The sequence below is a fragment of the Molossus molossus genome, unplaced genomic scaffold, assembly GCF_014108415.1.
Source record: "Molossus molossus isolate mMolMol1 unplaced genomic scaffold, mMolMol1.p scaffold_m16_p_4, whole genome shotgun sequence".
Lineage (NCBI taxonomy): Eukaryota > Metazoa > Chordata > Mammalia > Chiroptera > Molossidae > Molossus > Molossus molossus.
The window spans coordinates 7225785-7244604 of NW_023425377.1; the positions used below are offsets into that span (position 1 = coordinate 7225785).

General features: G+C 45.3%; 1 protein-coding gene across 5 annotated transcripts in view; it reads right to left on the reverse strand.

The window, feature by feature from the left end:
• Positions 1–18820, reverse strand: part of KCNIP1 (potassium voltage-gated channel interacting protein 1) — a 256568-nt gene that overhangs the window by 34623 nt on the left and 203125 nt on the right. The window lies entirely within an intron of this gene.

The following is an 18820-nucleotide window of genomic DNA, read 5'->3' on the forward strand; positions in this document are numbered from 1 at the left end:
TCCTAACTGATGGGTGGTTGTCATGGTGAAGGTGCCATAGAGAAATGCTGTGGTCCTGGCTGGGTCACATCTTTTCTGTCTATCTTGGGAGCAAATAGATCATGGGTCTTCTTGCATGAAGTGGAATCATGGGATTATGAAAACATCAAGGTTAGGCAGAGCTTAGCTGGCCCTCAGTGGTTTCCAGAGATCTATAAAGGCAAGGAATTCTTTAATCAAAGGAAATTTTGCAGGGAGGCTAGCTAAATATGTAAAACAGGTTAAAGCAGTCAGATGCTGGGTTAGGGTGGGAGATCAGGAGAAATGTCTCTGTCCTTCTCAAATCCCATAAGGGATTTTGCAGATCACCATTTGGAAACCACTGTTCTAATTCAAACTGCTCATTTTACAGGTGGCCAGGGTGAGCCCAGAGAGGGACATTGGTGAGTGCCTGAGAGATAGGGTTGAGCCTGGAGCCCAGGTCTACTGATCTGCTATCCAGGACTCTTTTCTTAATCATGTAAAAGGATGAGATAAACCAAAGAACTTATATGCATGTATGCATAACCAATGGACACAGATAACAATGCTTGGGGGCGGGGGTGTCTGGGGGGAAAAGGAAAAACATCTGTAACACAAATAAATAAATCCATTTAAAAAAATTGCAAGGAGGGTGCCCCAGGGTTGGGCTTGAAAGTGTTCTCAGGTCTTTTGCTTCTGAATGGTCACTAATTTGTGCATGAATCCATTCATTCAGTGGCTTTTACTGAGTATCTATTTAGCAAGGAGGAGAACTTCTCTCTGTTTGGAATATTCTCTGAAATATCAGGTGATTACCCCAGGGCAGGCCAGAGGGGAACAGTAAGCTTCTGAAAATATTTAGCCTGTGCATGAAGAAGGGAAGAGAGAGGTTTGGAGAAGGAGCCAGGTTTTGGAGGAAAACAGAGGACCCTGCAGAGGAGCAAGAAGTAACTGTACGTGGTGTGGGACGTGGAGTCTTTGCTGTGAAGTCGGAAGCTTTTCTCTTGGGCCCAGAGCCTTCCAAGGTGTGAGGAAGCTTTGGAAATAAATCCGGGGGGCCGTCATCCAGTAGTATTTATTCATTCATTCCACACTTCCTAGCAGCTCCTATTCGTTACGTACTGTGCTGGGCAGAAGGAATATGTGGTGAATAGGGCAGACGTAGTCATTGTCTTCACGAGTTAGCCCCTCCCCATCTCCCCTTTGTCTGCAGGATAAAAGCATTTATTCATTAGTTCATTAATTGAACAGATGTTTGTTCTTGGTGCCGGAACCAGCTCTCAAGTCGATTTCCCCAGGAGGCACTGCTTGGAGGGCCTCCTGAGGGACAGAGCACCCCGTCTACCTCCCCTCTAGCTTTCAAAGCAAGCCAACATGAAAACAGCCAACAGTCTAAAGCCAGTCTACTATGTTAGCTCCATCATTCAAAAAAATATTTTACTCAGGCCCCTCATAGACAAATTCACTGACAAAACGGTGACCTGAGCAGGGACATGTTTTTCCAGAGGATTCTAGATCAGTCGGAGCGCAGAAGGACCGGACACGGGCTGGGTGCGTTTTGCTGGGGATGAATGACAGCAGGGGGGTCAGGAAGAGAATGAATGAAAGCCCAGCCCCAGCGGGCATGGTAGTAGAAGGCTCTGAGGAGCACGAGAGAGGTTTGGGGCCCTGGGGCTGGACAGAGAGAAGACAAGGGGCACAGAGAAGGGAGGTGAAGGCAGAGAGGAGCGATCCATGGGTGGCTTTGACTTTTTAGTCTTTGGATGTTGCCTTGAAGGAAATAAAGGAACACTACTGCAGTGCTTACTCATTTCCAGGGCACTGGAGCATGGAGCGCGGCACTGAATACAGTAAACAAACGACCGTGTGCGACACTGGACTCTACTTCAGACGACCTCGAACACCCAGCCCGAGGGAGGGCTGAAGAAGTAACCGGACAGACTGTTCTTTACAGCCAAGTTTGTGGACATTAGCGACAAAACCAACCTCGGGGCTGGTTTGGTCTGGGGTGTGGTGTTCTGGCCACAGCTCAAGTGCACGGTGGGCTGCTGTGACTTTCTTCTGCAGTGTGGTCTCTAGAGATTGAAGCACAAAGAGCAGCTGATAAACCGTTAATTAGCTAAGTGGACTCTAATGGCCAGTGGGGATGGGATGTAACTTCCTGGACACCCCAGTGGACCACAGAGAATCAAGGGCGCTCCTTGGAGCTGGCGAAACCTTCCTGTTACTGCCTCCCCCTTGTCCCTACCCCCTCCCTTCCTCTCTCCCGCTTCCTTATCTCTTTCTTTCCTGCCATTCTGACCATGTCTTTCCTCTGTCTTCTCTTTTCTTCTACCTTTCACCTTCCTCTCTTATTTCTCCTCTTCTCCTTTCTCTCCAGTTTCACCTGTAGTTGAAAATATTATGGACCACCTGAGCAAGTTTATTTTATTTCTTAAATTGATTTTATACCTGTGTTTCTTAATATAAAAATCAGGTGGTGATCCTCCTATGGCACCACCCAGGGACCTGCATCATCGTTAGCCTCTGAGCATGGCTGGTGTCGCAGTGGTACTCAGCCCTGGGCGTAGAGTGGGATGGGGTTGCTGGGGCAGGGTACGGGCGCTGCCACTTTATCTGTAGTGTAAGGGATTGTTCTTAAATGTGAGAATTCGCCACTTCAGCAATAACTATAAAAATAAACTGGAAAGCATGTTTTTACGTATCCACTGAGTTGAACGTTTTACGTTTCCCTGTCTCGGAAGAACCGCAAACCAGTTACATGCAGTTGCTTTGCGGTGGATGTGGCCCTCACTCTTTCCCAGAATCTATAATGTTGGATAGAAAAAGAAATTTTGAAGTTTACCATGCTTGCTGTGACAGGCTAGAAAATACCAACTATTGTATAGCAGCCAACCTAGCTGGGTTTTAGAAGATTTTCTTAGCTGCAGAATGGGTGGGGGGAAGGTGAGCAGGTGGTGGAAGGACCGGAGTCAGTCTCATTTTGTTGGTCACGTGGGGGTCTCCAGGCTGTGGCCGTCTAGGCCCGGGAAGCTCTAGGTATCCCTCTGAGATCCAAGGAAGGCTTCTGAGCACAGAGCACACGCTCCTGATTGGAGGAGGGGAAGTCTGCCTGCTCTCTTGCTGGTCATACAAGTAGAGAAGTTTCAGAGACAGAACTGGGAGCCCACCCAGAGCAGGAGATGGGGCTGTACTCGTGGGGGATGAGACTTCTGAGAAAAGCCCTCCCATTTACCTTGAAGAGGCATGTTCTGGGAATATCACAAACCCTGACAATGTACAGATGATAATATAACGAACAGGTAGGTAGAGAGGAAGATGGGGGAAGAAAAAAGTAAGAACATCTTGTCTTCTGATATTTCATAGAAGGTGGGCAATAGACACTGCTTAAAGCCAATATTTAAATAATCAAGGATTAAGTGTGCCATAAAAAATATAACTATATCTACAGAAGAATGAAAAATAACTAACCAAATCTAGGTAGAAAGAAGAAAAAGAGAAAAGAGAGAAGTGTGGCTAAAGTTGTAGAGGAGTAATCCACTTGGGTTAATTCATTTATTCAGTGCGGCAGGTATATGCACTGTGTGTATGTTTGTGTGTGTGTGTGAGAGAGAGGGGGGGGGCAGGCTCTAGGGGAGAACCAATTGCTTGCCTCTTCCAGCTTCTGGTGGCTGCCAGCACTCCCTGACTTGTGGCCACATCACTTCAAGTCCTGCCTCCATCTTCACATCACCTCCTCTTCTCTTCTGTCTATGCCTAATCTCTACCTGCCTCTCTTTTATGACCCATATAATGGCACATATGACCCAACCAGATAATTCAAGATAATCTCATCTCAGTCCTTAATTTAATCACCTGCAAAGACCCATCTTCTTTATAAGGTGGCGTCTATAGATTCCAGGGATTAGGACCTAAAATTTTTGGGTGGCCAAGATTCAGCCCACCACAACCTACCTGTATTAGATTATGAGTACTTAACCAGGAAAGATCATGAATAAATGTTAATCCCTTTGATCACCTAGGGTGCCTGGAGGCAGCCTTAGATATTCTCTACATTTTACCTTAACCCCCTCATTACTATAGCATTCAATGAATAAGTGATATCATCTGTGGTAATAAAACCAAAAGCTGTAATCTTGAGATACTAAAGTAAGGGAAGGGAGATAGATGCCTCTGGATATAGAAAGGGAGAGCAAGGCAGGGTAATAGTTGCACTGCACCTTTGGTTGTTTAAGGAAGTTGCGAGCTCTTGCTCTCATCTGTAATCCTGGTGAGCATCTGCTCTGAAGCTCTGGACAGGATGGAACATGTTCTCTTGGGATCTGGTGGGGAACAGGGACTTTTCCCAATTGTTATGGACTAGCAAGCTGAATTTGGAATTTTACAAAAGCACGTATAAGGGACCATGGGTCAGAAAGAGCCTCTCTGTGTACATGGAATTATTCTTACAGATTCTTAGATTTCAGGTGGTTTTAAAAAAAGAGACAGTTTTCTGAATATGCCTCACCTTTCAAAATCTCATAAAAACACAATCATAGGCTCATAGAATCATACATTCACTGATTTTCGGCTGAGGCTTAAGGAGCTCTTCCATACAGGGCTAACGTACAGAACAGATAAAGTGGAGCTGGTCTTGTTGAAGCAGGGATGAAGGGCTCAGAGCCTGGCTTACCAGCCCCACCACAAAACTGAATACAAGGACATCTTTGGGTTACTCCAGAATTTCATGAAGCAAGGATCAGAAATCATCAATATTATCATAAGAAAATTGAGACCCAGAAGACTTGACCAAGGTTAACCAGAGACAAACCAGTTGGTAGAAACCAGGTCTCTTGACTCCTAGTCCAGAGCTCATCCAACCACATCACCCTGCACTTCAGTCTCTGGTATACCTCAGCTTTGGTTAGTACTTTAGTTAGTCCTTTGTCTACAAATGTATTTTATTATTATGTGTAGTTATGGCATGTGATACATCTTTGAAGAGAAATTCAGTTTACACTATGCAGTTACATAAGACTGTACATTGAATACACATTGTTTATACATTGTTAGAGGCTGGTCTTGTTTAAAGCTTTGCTCATCAAAATTGGAAACTTTCCAGGAGCTTACTTTTATGTGATAAGAATCATATAGAAAAATTATGCTTTCATGAGGAGGAAGAAAACATTGTTCATGTATTCAGCTCCTTTAACTTTGGAAACCAAACCACTAACTGTCTAGTCATAAACAGCATGGCTAACCAAAAATTTTTAGTAGATTCTTATTAAGGAATAGAAGCTAAAATCACAGTTGATGAGGCAGTTTTAGAGTAAGAATTCTTATGAGGGTGAAAGTTAAGGGTTGGAGAAATAAACGGACATTTATTAAATGTCTTCTAATTGTCAGGCACCGTGATTAGCATTTTACAAAAGTTTTACCATCATAATTTTCCCAGCTACTTCTTAAAATCAATCAATATAATGACTTTTACAATTCACTGGCTTCTATGAACGATATAAATAGTTACCAGATACTTTGAGAGGATTGTGATGTGTTGTGCCCATCTCTCACAGTTAATCATCCACCATGGCTCACATGCACGTAGAGTCAGAAGAAAAGCTCCTAACCCCACTTCAACCCCTAAACTCGCCAGGCGCGTCATTTCAGCACCACGGACAGCGCACCGCTGGGGCGATAGGCGGAAGGCAGGGATCAGCATCCCTCTGATTTAGCCAGGCTTTTTCAAATCTCTTGGGTCTCCGCGTTCCTTTCCCCTGCGTTTTCTAAACTACTCTCACAATAACCCAATCCGAAAAACACATTTATATAAAACGGGGAAGTTTGAAGGCTCGCTTACCATCTGACAAGTCAATCAGCCCGAGGTAGTGCAGAAGTTTCAGGGAGGAGCACAGGAGCAGCACTATTCCCAATGTTTGCAGCCCCTCAGACTCGCCCTCTGCCAACATCCTCCCAGGACACAGACGCACCAGAAAGATGCCGGGAGGGCATTTAAAGCCGGAAAACCACACTTCCAAGACTCTCTTCCCGCTGTTCTCCTAATTGCCTGGTTTATTTTCACCAGCCTTGTTCCTCTCCCTCTCTCTCCCTCCCTCCCTTCCACACCTCCCCGGGTCCCTCCACCTTTTTCCTCCTCCTAGCTGGCAATCTCTATGTTGTTTCATAGTAATCTTTACTTTTATTTCCTCTCCTCCCAAGGCAATTCCCCAAAAGGTTTAACCAATCCCCCAACATCTACTCCCTGAGTGTCACCGTAACTGACAACGTCTCGTGACGTATTTTCTTTGTGACTCAGAGGGAATTTGTGTGAGTGCAGACTATTTCAGAGACATAAAGAAAGAGGCTTACTGCTTTCAATCTGAGATAGACTTAGAGGTGAAGGCTGTTTTTCAAAGGGACAAGACTCTGTACTTCTCTGATGAAAAGCTAATCAAGCTTATTCTGGAATATAGGTGGTCCCTGTTTGACATCACACAGTGCCCTTGGAAACTGTGTCACCAAGAAAATAATTGTAAACTGGGTTGAGTCCACAGTTACATTTGTGTCTGCGCAGGTTTTATATCAATGGTATATCAATTGAAAGCAAAACTGAATGAGCAACACCTATGGAAATAAAGCAAAACCAAAACAGAAACCCAAGGAAGCAAAGTGATGCTAACTGCTGTGTCCCAAGCTTGTGGGCTCTGTGGGGAACTCTACACCCTTCCTACACCGAATTGGCAGTAGTGTGGCTGGTGAGAAGGGTGGCCAACATGGTGAAGAGGAAAGATTAGATACTCGGGGTCATAGAGACCTGTCATAGGGAAAGTTTCTTGATTTCCACGAGGCCCCATTTCCTCTTCTGTGAATTAACCTACCTCAGATAAGAGAACCAATGCCCAGTGTGAGCACAGAGCATGCACTTAAATACTGGTCTCCGATTTGGAAAATTCACGATTTTGGCTACAGTGTGGGGAAAAGACAGTCATGTATCAGTGGTGGGAATGTAAATTCACACAACCTCTTGGGGGAATCAGGTTTTCTCTGGAAATGTCTAGGTGCTTGAAATTCACTCCTCCAGTTGCAAATCTTCCTTCCAGACAACCGGTTTCCTCTGAATATGACTTGTTTCTGCTTAAACTTACTTGAGTGTCTGCCCCCAGCAGTGAGAAAGTAAAATTCTGTTTTAGCCACTTCTGCTGTTCTCAGCTTGCTCATTTCTGTGCAGAGGTGTCCAGTGGCACCGTGTCCCCAAGATTGGAGGGGCGGTTCACTCCGTTAACTGAAAATGCACAATGCTATGTGCACGTCCACTTGATATTGGTGTGTGGTTTCTGAGTGGTCTTCTGGCAAAGTACTGTCTAAGTCTCATTTGGATAAACTAATTTAGCAGGAGCCTCACCTGGAATGTTCTGCTGTGGGTGGTATGAAAATAATGCCCATAATTACATTAGAAGTTTTCTTTTCGTTAAAAGGTGGGGAAGAAATAAGATAATTTCTCAGAGCACCGCTCTGAGCTCTTGATTCTACCAGAAAGCAAATTATTTAACTCTAAGATGGTTGTGGTTCAGAGAGAAAAGCATTACTATTCCCCTCGCTTGTCAAAATGGGAAAATTATCCCCATGTTCTTTATTCTAGCCTTTACTTGGTGCCCTTTTGGGGACACTGGCTAGGTTTGTTGAAATTAGTTTTCTAATGCAAATGATAACTGTATAAACATAAAGTAATGACATATGCCTGCCTCCCTCTTTTCCTCCTTCCCTCTTTTTCTTTCCTCTTTCCTTCCTCAGATAGTCACTGGGCACATGTTAGATATGAAGCATAGATGAAAAAAAAACAAAGGCTTTCCTCCCTGCCAGGTTTGGCTCAGCAGTTAGAGTGTTGGCCCTTGGACCGAAGGGTCGCAGGTTCAATTCCTGGTCAAGGGCACATATGCTGGGTTGTAGGCTCGATCCCTGGTCCCAGTCAGGCACATGCAGGAGGCAACCGATCAATGTGTCTCTCTCACATTGATGTTTCTCTCTCTCTTTCTCCCCCTTCCTTCCACTCTAGCTAAAAACAAAATCAATGAAAAAGTATCCTTGGATGAGGATCAACAACAAAAGAACGGCTTTCCCGTTAGGAAATTCACAGTATCTAAAAAGCTCTCTAGGATTTTTAACTTGCGAATTTTTGTTTAACCTTTTAATTCTCTCTGCATAGCGTAGTTTCTCAATAGGTATTTGTTTAAAAAATACTATGCCACTCTTCTTAATACATTTTAAATTAGAGCACAGCATTATTTTTGTTTTACAGATAACAGGAGGTAAGAGGAAAACTAAATGCTATTAGCATTTGTCATGGGCCAGGCGCTGCGCTGGACTTTCACACAGGTTTTCTCCTATTGGCTGTGAATAATCATAGGAACCAATGACATTCTCACTAGAACCAACTTACAGAAGAACCTCAGACAGGGTTAAGTGTGTCTGAGCAAATGACACAGCGAGTTGGTGGCAGAGCCAGGCCTGTAGTTCAGGTCTTCTGTGTACCCCGTCATTTCTGCCTTCTCTGGATACCCAAGGCTCAGACTCCAGGGTCAGGGGTGGTGAGCCATCAGCGATAGGGTTCCCATTTCACCTAGTCCACAGTTTTCCTGCTTCTGCCCAGTTCTTTCGCTCGGGCCTTTGCTTCTCGCCCCAGTAATGATACTGCGGACTCATAACCAACCTGCTCTGGGTGAGATTTTTTTTACACACTTTCTCTCATTTACTCCCTCCTAACAATGACCTGAATCCTTTGCTAGTCATCGTTGGCCCTGATGGGATATTTATGGGGTGGGACAGATAGAGGTAGACACCTCTATGCATCTCGCTGGAAGCCCTACTTTAGGAACACATCACTGGGAAGAGGGTCCTGCTTCAAACAGCTTCCTGTGGAATCCCCCGGGCCCAGGCCCTCAGTCGTCAGTTCTCAAAGTCTGATCTGTTTAGTTGGTTCTGACTTAGAATCAGCTCCATGGAGACTGGGGGCAGGAGAGACAATGAGAGAGAAGCTTTTGAGTTTTCCTCCTGGATTTCAGCAAACCCCCAGGAAAGACCATACAAAGCACCTAACCAAGTTTGGGAGGATCCCAAACACTGTTTCAAGAATTCTGTGACCTTTAGGATGAACTTCAGGACCACCCACCGCTCCCCAACTTTCAGTCTGCAGAACTGTTCCCCACTGTCCATCTCATCAACATCCCCCTCCCTGCGGTCCCAGGCTGAGGAGGTGCAGATGGAGGTCTCTCTGCCCCAAACAGGCTGGAACACGGGAGCTGACGCTTCCCAGAAGGGAAGAGCAATGAGCACACTTATTAAGAGAGCATAGTGTTCTTGTCAATGGTCAATGCGAATCATTTGTTGGTTTGAGCACAACTTAAATGTTGTCAGTGGACAGTCATTTGTAAATAAAGCCAGTGAGTCATGGCGGTATCTTACATTTTTCCTCCTTTGCTTTCTCAGGAGGGATTCAGGTTTGAATTTCAAGAAACTCCAATTCAATATGCACATTCATTATTTCCTCCCTCTCTCCCTCCCTCCCTCCTCCCCTCCCTTCTTTCCTTCCTTTCTCTCCCCTTCCCTCCAAGATCACGTTTCCTGTCTACTGTGCCCCAGGCACTGAGGAGACACCAGTGACCAAGATCAACCCAGCCACCAAGGAGTCTCCAGTCCAGTGACTGTTCTTGCAAACAGATCCACAGATGGGGCCCCAGCTCCAGCCAGCTACACTCCAATCACAGTGCATTTGACATTGGCTTCCTGGCCCGCAGAACTTGACTTGCCCTGCCCTCCGCCCATTCCCTTGTCTGTTCCCCACGTGGAATGCTCTCTCTTCTCTGCCTGGCTAAAGCCAACTCCGTCATCTTTCAGGGCTCAGGTGAGGTCTTGACTATCTTCTCATCTGCTCTCCTTTCTCTGAATGCAGAGCATGTATTTTCCAATCACGTGCTTTTAGGGGAAATCTGTTGCTTCAGTTTCTGGCATTACTGATGAACTCTCAGTCACGCCCCCGAGAGTGATTGTTGCCGCAGGAAGATGCACAGCGTGGACACAGGCCCGGAGGAGGGGTGGTTTGAAGGCAGATCTGAGTCCATTCATGTCTCTGACACTCACTAGCCTGATGACCTTGAAGTGACTTGACCTTGCCAAGGCTTCATCTTCTTACCTGAGCAACAATGACAGTGGTGTTTTCTGAGTCCCAGGACTCTCTGTTGACCAAAAACATGAGGATGGTTTCAACAATCCAGTAGAGGCATCCACTTTCTCTTCAAGAGGGTGCTGCTATCCCAGCTCCCAGGGGTGTGTCTGCCCAGGGCCTGGCATGGGACAGTTCACTGACCAATCTAAGAGAACCAGAGGTTGGGTTTCTGCTTATGTGTGTATCCACCTAGCAGACCCAAATCCATTTCTTGTATGGGGTCATGGGATGGTAGAGGTAAAGACGATGTCTGAGGAAGTACTCCTCAGTGACCATGGGTTCTCAATTCTACAATACCTGAGAGATGACACAGTGCTACCAGGGACAGTGGCCAAGGCAGTGACTCTTGCTTGATGACATGGGGGATGAATTGGGGAGAGGCTTTTAGAATCTCTAAGAGGCAGATGTGTATAATCAGGACAAGTTCCTTATTCTTCTATGCGCTCTTCCCCCCATTAGAACCTGCATACTCTCTATCTCCTTTAAAGAGTATTATGAGATACTTCAGACACCGAAAGAGGCATAAAAAATAATCTGATGAATACTCACGTACCCATCTTGGGAAATGAAGTTACACCAATAGAGTTGAAGTCCTGATTGCACACCCATTCCCCTGATGTGTGCACTGATTGCACACCAGCCTACACTGGTGATCTTAACTTCCCTGCATTTCTTCTTAGTTTCACTACATAGACATATGTGGGTGTATTCCTTAAATAGTATGTGACCTCATTTTACTTATCATTAAAGTTTATATAGAATCATACCACACATAGACTTCTGCAATTTGCCTTTGTTTTGCTCAAACTTATGTTTATGAAGTTCATCCATGTTGACCTATGTGGCTGTAGTTCATTATTTTCACTGTTGTGTTATATTCCGTTTGGTGGTTCCACCCTAATAAATATGCTGTGCAACTGTTAGTGGACAGTTAGGTTGTTAGGACTTTTCTTCTCTTGTGAACAAGGTGACTGTGATCAACCCTGAACATGTTCCTGCTGGGCACTTGCAAGAGTTCCATAGGGCAGTGGTTCTCAGTGGCATTTTGCCCCCAGGGGACATGTGGCAACATCTGGAGACATCTTTGAATGTTACAACTGGGAGATGCTACTGGCATGTGGTGGATAGAGGCCGGGGATGCTGCCAAACAGCCTACATGGCACAGAAGCTCCCGGCCACAGCAAAGAAATCTCTGTCCCCAGGGTCAGTAGTGTGAGCAAGAGCAACCCTGCTTTGGAGCAGGAGCAAGATTACTGCCTCATGGGGTTTGGGCAGCTTCTGCTTGGCTAAGTATTGTACATTGTTTTCCAAATCGGTTTGCACCAGTTTATACCCAAACAATGGTACATGTCAGAGATCCCCTCCCCCATTTTATAGATTAAAAACCTGAGGCCTGGGAGGGGTGTGGAGTGACTTGGACAAGGGTGGGGAATGATAAGGACATTAACAACACTGACAAAAACAGAGATGTTACAGTTTCCCAGAGATGACACAGCAGAAGAAGAAAACCCTAGTCCTTCAATCCAAGAGACATGTTCAAAGTGTCTGTTGTGAGCCAAGAACTATACTTGACACAGTGTCTCCAACCTTCCCAACTGCAGAAGTTGGCATCAGAGCAGGCACAGCAGGCTTGACAGATGGGCTTTGAGGCAAATAGAGCTGGTGTTGGGTCGCAGAAAAGGTATTTATTAGCCCCATGCTTTGGGAAAGTTACCAGACGGCGCTAAGCTTCTGTTTCCTCATTTGTAACATGGGAATCATAATAGTACCTATGTCTAGTGTTGTGGCAGAGATAACACAGTAGGTGACTCATAAATATTAGCTGTCATCATCATCATTGTTGTCCTTTTCATCACTGTAACTCTTATTTTATAGATCAGGAATACAGCCTCAGAGTTTAAGGAAGGTGCAAAGGTCACAGCTACTAGTAAGTGGTGGAACTAGAATTTGAACTCAGGTCTGTCTGACTCCAAAGGTCGTCTCATTTAAACTGTGTCATGAAGCCTCTCAAAGAGGGGAGGATTCCTAACTCTATTCCACAAATTTGGACTTTTTGAGGGTGTTGGGTTATGTGCAGTGCGTATAAATTACTAAAAGTCATACTTCATCAAGTATCTTTAAATAATAAGTACTTAAAAAAAACAAACGCTGCAAAGACACCAGTCCCTTGGGGACCTCCTATAACAGACAGGGATGATCTGTTATGAGAATATGGATTGCATGCAAATGGGGATACTACAGGATATGAAAGCAACTTACTCTCTTACAAATTATGAATTTCTCCTTTACCATACAACCTGCCCCATCCCGGAAGACAAAACAACTGAAACCTATCACCTCTGCAAAGGGTCACAAATTTCAAATTAGTGTTGTCAGGATGAATGATGCTTGCCTTCCTACACCCTGTTTGCAATCTTGTCCTCCAATTTCTCCTCCATTTCTCTCCACCCCCACTTCCTCTGGGAGGACATTTGTCTTCAGAGGCTGGCAATGAGGCATTTGCCATTACATACATTATGACATATTTTACATATGCTCCACGAAGCCAGGGCTAAATTACACTGGTGAGTTATTAAAAACAGCTCTCAATGCTATTATTATTTATTGCATTTCCAACTCTCTGCAGCAGCTGATTACATGGCTTAATCTTGTATTTTTTTTTTTTTAAATTCCCCACCCTGAAATTAATTCTCCCTGCAATGAATAAGCAAGGTCAGCCTCACTGAGCACCCTGTGGAGAAGAAAGTTAGGATTCTGAAAAGGAGGTTGATTGACAGCCCTGGGACTGAGCCTTTGTTTCTTCAGAGGAGGAAGTCCCTCCCTTGAAATATTCAAAGCCTCCGGAGAGAGTTCTCCAAAGCATAGTCTCACCACACCAGTCCCTGCCATCAGCCCCCCCTGCCATCTCTGGCTGTTGAAGGTCCTCAGTGATCTGGCCCCTGTCCACCCTCAGCCTCACTTCTCACAGCCCGGCCGCCCCATCCAGGGTGCAGTCAGGGACCTAACCTCTGAGCCTTCCTTTCACTGGAGATTCAGCCTCCATCATGATTTCTTTGGCCAAGACCTTTTCCTTTCAGACTCGGCTTGGGAAATAGCTCTTTTGGGAACAGCATCACTTCTTCCCTGCTCCCACGGAACACCAGACTTACATCTACTGTAGCACTTGACACACGACATTGTCATTGTGTACCTATGGATCTGTTCCTTGACACTTGGTGGATGCTTGAGAGCAAGGGTAGATCTGAGTTGTCTAAGTGTCAGGTCCAGCACAGGTGCTTTGGAAGTGAGGAAATTAAAAAATGGGAGTAGTGGAGTGCAGTAGAAAAAGTCAAAGCTCTTGAGTTGGGCCTTTATCCATCCAACCCATTCATTCAATATACTTATTTGGCATCTGTTTTGAACCAGGCACCGCATTAAGCACTAGGGATACAATGATTAGAAATCAAAGGTGCTAATGGCCTAATGAGAAAGGGGTACATGACTGAAATAATAGCATAAGCATATAATTACAAGCTGTGAAAAGTGTTATACAGGCAAAATACTCAGGGCTATGACAACATAAATATAGGGCCCAACCCAGGCTGGGATTGGGATAGGACGTTTCATCAGAAATGCCTTTCTTGAGCAAGCGATGCTTGAGCTAAAAGCTGAAGGATGAGTAGGCATTAACTTGATGACACGTAGGGTAATAGCATTTAAGGAAAAAGGCATGTGCAAAGGTCCTGAGGTGAGTGGGTGCCTGAGTGTTGGAGAGGTGTGTAGGGACTGACTGAAGGCAAGTGCTAGAGCTCAGGGAATGGGCAGGGGGGGAGGGGGCGTGGTGACAGATAGGGCTGGGAGCACTGAGGGGTCAGGCCATGCAGAGTCTTGTAGACCCACATTAAGGATTTATCTATCGCCCTGGCCAGTTTGGCTCAGCGGTTAGAGCGTCGGCCTGCAGTACAGAGGATTTATCTATCCTGGTCACAGTGGGTTTTAAGCAGAGAAGCGAAATCATTAGTGTGTGTGTGTGTGCGTGTGTGAGCGCGCGCGTGTGTGTATGCACTGTTTTAATGCAGTATAAAAAACAGAATGGAGGGGGACAAAGTACACAGAGACTGGGGGATGTGTACCTCCCGACTGCCTCAGATGACATAATGGCATGGTGGAGTTTATAACCAAAGGATCTCATGAAGGTGAGAAGCTTTCTAGAGGTCCTCACTGGACCATATGTCAAGGTCCTAGGCCTGCTGTGGAATGTCCCTCCATCAGTGCAGAAGCTCACAGTGAGAAAAGCTTAGCCTTCCCTGGGGTTAGGTGGTTCAGGGGCCTATCTCTAAGTTTTACCTGTAACTTCCGGATCTTGGAAGAGTTAAGTCAGCTCCAGACTAGACTTAACCTGCTACCTTGGGGAAAATGGAACCTTGGGATGCTGTCTGGTTCATCTTTCCATTCCATCCACCCATCATCCATCCATCCATCCATCATGCATGCATGCATCCATCCACCCATTCATCCATCATCCATATAACAAATATTCACTGAAAAAATACTGGAGAAGGATCTAGAACTCGGCCTCTTGGTCCCTGGGACAGTATTTGTTTGGCCCCGATCCACTCAGTCATTATGGATCAGTGTCTTCAGCCAAGGGGACGGAATCTGGCTCAGACAGTATCACAGAACTTTATCCTTCCAGTTCTTTGATTACTGAATTGGAGCCCCAGGCAAACCCTGCATTCTTTCCTCCTGATTTAATTGGCCCATTATTTCAAACTTTTGTAGATAAGGGAATAAAAAAGTCAGTGGAATATTGTATTCATCACATTCAAATTAATATGCTTCATTACCACAAAGACAAAGAGCGTAGTTGCAATATTTTCTCAAAACTTTTAATTGAACAGAGCATGGGAGGTGGGGGAAGTGAAAATGGAAACCACCAAGCTCAGATGTTGTTTTTCACTTTCTCAGAGTGTGTGCTGTTTGTGAACCAATCATCTCATTAGTGTTAATTATAAACTAAAATAAAATGGCATTTAACACTGTGCTGAGACTTTAATTAAGGCCGGACTTCCATACCCAGATACTCTCTGAAGTTCAAGGTGGTCACTCTAAAATGATGTGAATTTCTGCCGATCCAGTGGCACCCCCAAACCCACTCCATCCTCTGCTCCTGGAAGGGCCCTACTTCTGTAAACCACCTCTCCATCCATCCATCCATCCATCCATCCATCCATCCATCCATCCATCCCTTCAACAACTGGACTTCAGTATTTAAACTTTAATGTAGCTCTGGGAGAAGAAAACAAATATTTGTTAAGTATCACTATATTTATCACTTTAAATACATTACATTATCTGAAGCCTAATACAGCACCAGGAACACAGGGAACCTTTAAGTAAGGGTAATTAGTAGTATTGTATACATTATCTCATTTAATCATCAAAACAGTCCCATGAGGTGGGGACAAACTATTACTATATCTATTTTACAGGATGTTAAACTGAAGTCCAGAGAGATTACATGACTTTCCCAAAGTCATATTGACTCTGCTGTACAATGCTGAGCTAGAAAGAGTATTCTGGATTATCTAAATTCATTCATTCATTCATTCATTCATTCATTCAACAAACAGAGATCACCTACTGTGTGCCAGGCTCTGTGCTGGGGACCGGAGAGAGCTCAGTGCCATTGCTCACAGGTTCAGGAGGCAGACAGTTGGTGATGACAAGTCAATGGGCTGAGTACTGAGAAAGAGAAGCAGAGGACAGTGGGAGCATGACTCAAGGGACCAGGCCCTGCAAGAAATGCAGGGAGAATTCTCCAAGGAAGAAAGACTAGTGGAACAATTTCATCCTAGAGAAGGACTCAGTCAGAAGGGTGGCCTAGTGACTCTCCTTCCAGAGACTCCGGCAACCCCAGGACAGCTGCCCAGCAGAAAATGTGGCACAGTGCCTCTCCAATGAGACTGAAAGCTGGTCTCCACAAAACACCTGGAAACCACCCCCATGTGGTTGACAACGACCGACCACAGTCATCTGGGCTGCCTGGCATTAGGCTCTGGGGATGATGTTGAAACATCAGTGCCTGGCACAGACAGGGCACTAATCTGTATTTTCATTCCCTTCCTCCCCTGCCATGGTTCCGCAAGTCTGTCTGTTCCCCAGTCCTGATACCTTCACGGGGCTCCTGCCCTCCATGCCCACAGTCTCTTTGTTGGGTGGAAAATCAACCCAAGAGAGCAATGTCTGATAAGGTTGGCAATTCAGGGATTTCTAGGGCTGACCTGGTGTTAGCACAACCGACCTGCTCATTGACAAGGGAGGAGGTGGTGAAAGCCACTAGCTTCATGTCCTACAGCAGAACCAGGACTTGGACTTGGACTCCCGACTTGTTTAGTGATAGTTCCCAGCTCTAGAGCTTATGTTCTCGGCAAAAATGCAATACTGCTCCTTCGCATGTATTCTTTTCAAGGACCCTCTTTTTCACTTTCTGGTCCTATAGAGAGACAGTGCCTCACCCTGTCTGCCCAAATTCTCGGGAAGGACCGGATCATTTCATGAGGGCCCCTTGGAGAGGGCAGTTTGCTTGTGCAAAGACGTTTCTCCTAGAGCCGTGCCTGCCACACTAAGGCTGCACTTCTGTCGTTAGGGGGTGTGCTTCTTCGGATCACTAATAACAACTATAATTATAATAATAGCAGCTTTTACTTGTTTAATACCTGCTATGTGCCAGGCCCTCTTTGAAGCACTTTATACACATCATCTCATTTAACCCTTAGGAAAGAGGGCAGGGGTGAGGGCTGCAAAAAGAAGGGGTTAAGAATGACAAAAGTCCAGTTACAAATAAGTGCACAGCATACGGAATAGAGTCAGCAACAGCCTGACAGTGATCGCAGTGACAGATGGTACTAGAATTACTGTGGTGATCACTTTCTAAGGTATAAAATGTTGAATCACTATGTTGTACACCTGCAACTAATATTCTATTGTATGTTGCATGTCAACTAGAATTAAAAATAAATTAAATAACAAAACAAAACAAGAAAGAAGAAAGTAAAGTCAACTATCAAGTCCAAGGTCACAAAACTCGGAAGTATTCTCATCCCCAGAGCCTACTAGGGGACACACCCTGACTCCTGGGCCTCTAGGATCTGTGGTCATCCGGAGGGCAGAGTGGGGAGGGGCCCAGAGAACAGACAACCCAAGAATGACTCATCTGCTCCAACCACAGCTGTGGGCAGGGAGGCAAAACATTTCCCAGCATGCCCAAGGTGATTCCCCTCGGTCCGATGGAGAAGATCACAACCAGCAAAAAGGCCGGTGGAGCTACCCCAAAATGTCAACTGCTTTTCTCTGCAGCTGGGTTATTAGGGTTACTTCTCTTCATCACTATTCTTGCATATAGTTGCCGAATTTTCCATAATGAGCATGACTTACTTTTATGGTCATAGAGAAAATTAAACAAACCAACCACCCATTATGAAAATTAATATAGGATTCTCCATTAAGAGTAATCAGGGTTCCTTGGAGAGGTGGCTGATTCTAGAGCTGGGGCAAGAAATATTCCAAATGGGCCCAGAGCATCTTGTGGTGCCAGAAATCAAGGACGAGCTCATAAAACAAAGCCCGTAAATGATGGGCAAGTCAGAGACCCAGGTGCCAACTCAAAGAGCTCCCAATGGCCAAAGGCAGGACAATCTGAGTAACAATAAAAGTAAAACAATACTGGATTATAGCCCAACGTATAGATAGGTATATGTCCATGAGTCCATATTAATATAAACACATTTCTGGTACAGAAGAATTCCAAATAATTTGTGTAGATACTCCACACCCCTCAGGGGGGTGGAGTGTAACTTTCCACTCAGGTGTGGCCTGTTCACAGTGACTTCCTTCCAAAAGAACAGCAGGGAAGGGGGGATGGAAAGAAGCTTTAGAGTTGCCCAGCTGGTGTGGCTCAGTGGTTGAGCATCGACCCATGCACCAAGAGGTCGCCGGTTCAATTCCTGTTAAGGGCACGTGCCCAGGTTGTGGGCCTGATCTCCAGTGGGGGGCGTGCAGGAGGCGGCCAATTGATGTTCTCTCTCATCGATGTTTCTATCTCTCTCCCTCTCCCTTCCTCTCTCTCAAAAATCAATAAAGAAAACAATTTTTGTTAAAAAGAAGAAGCCTGGCTGGTGTGGCTCAGGGGTTGAGCGTTGACCCATGCACCAAGAGGTCGCCGGTTCAATTCTCAGTCAGGGCACATGCCCAGGTTGTGGGCCCAATCCCCAAATGGGGGACATGCAGAAGGTGGCCGGCCAATAGATGTTCTCTCTCATCGATGTTTCTATCTCTCTCTCCCTCTCTGTTCCTCTCTCTCTAAAAACCAATAAAGAAAAGAAAAAAAAATTTAAAAAAAAAAAGAAGAAGAAGCTTTAGAGTTGAAACCTGAGGAACACTACCTGAGCCAGGTGATCAAGGTCAACGTCACGGTGATAAGCCACACTGACTGTATGTACTCTGGACAGGATGTGATGAGGATGGCACTTTATTTCTGTGGTCTTCCTCCCCAAAACCTCAGTCTAATGATGAGAAAAACTTCAGCTAAAACCCAACTGAGGGACATTCTACAACACACCTTCATGGTAACACCTCAAAGCTACC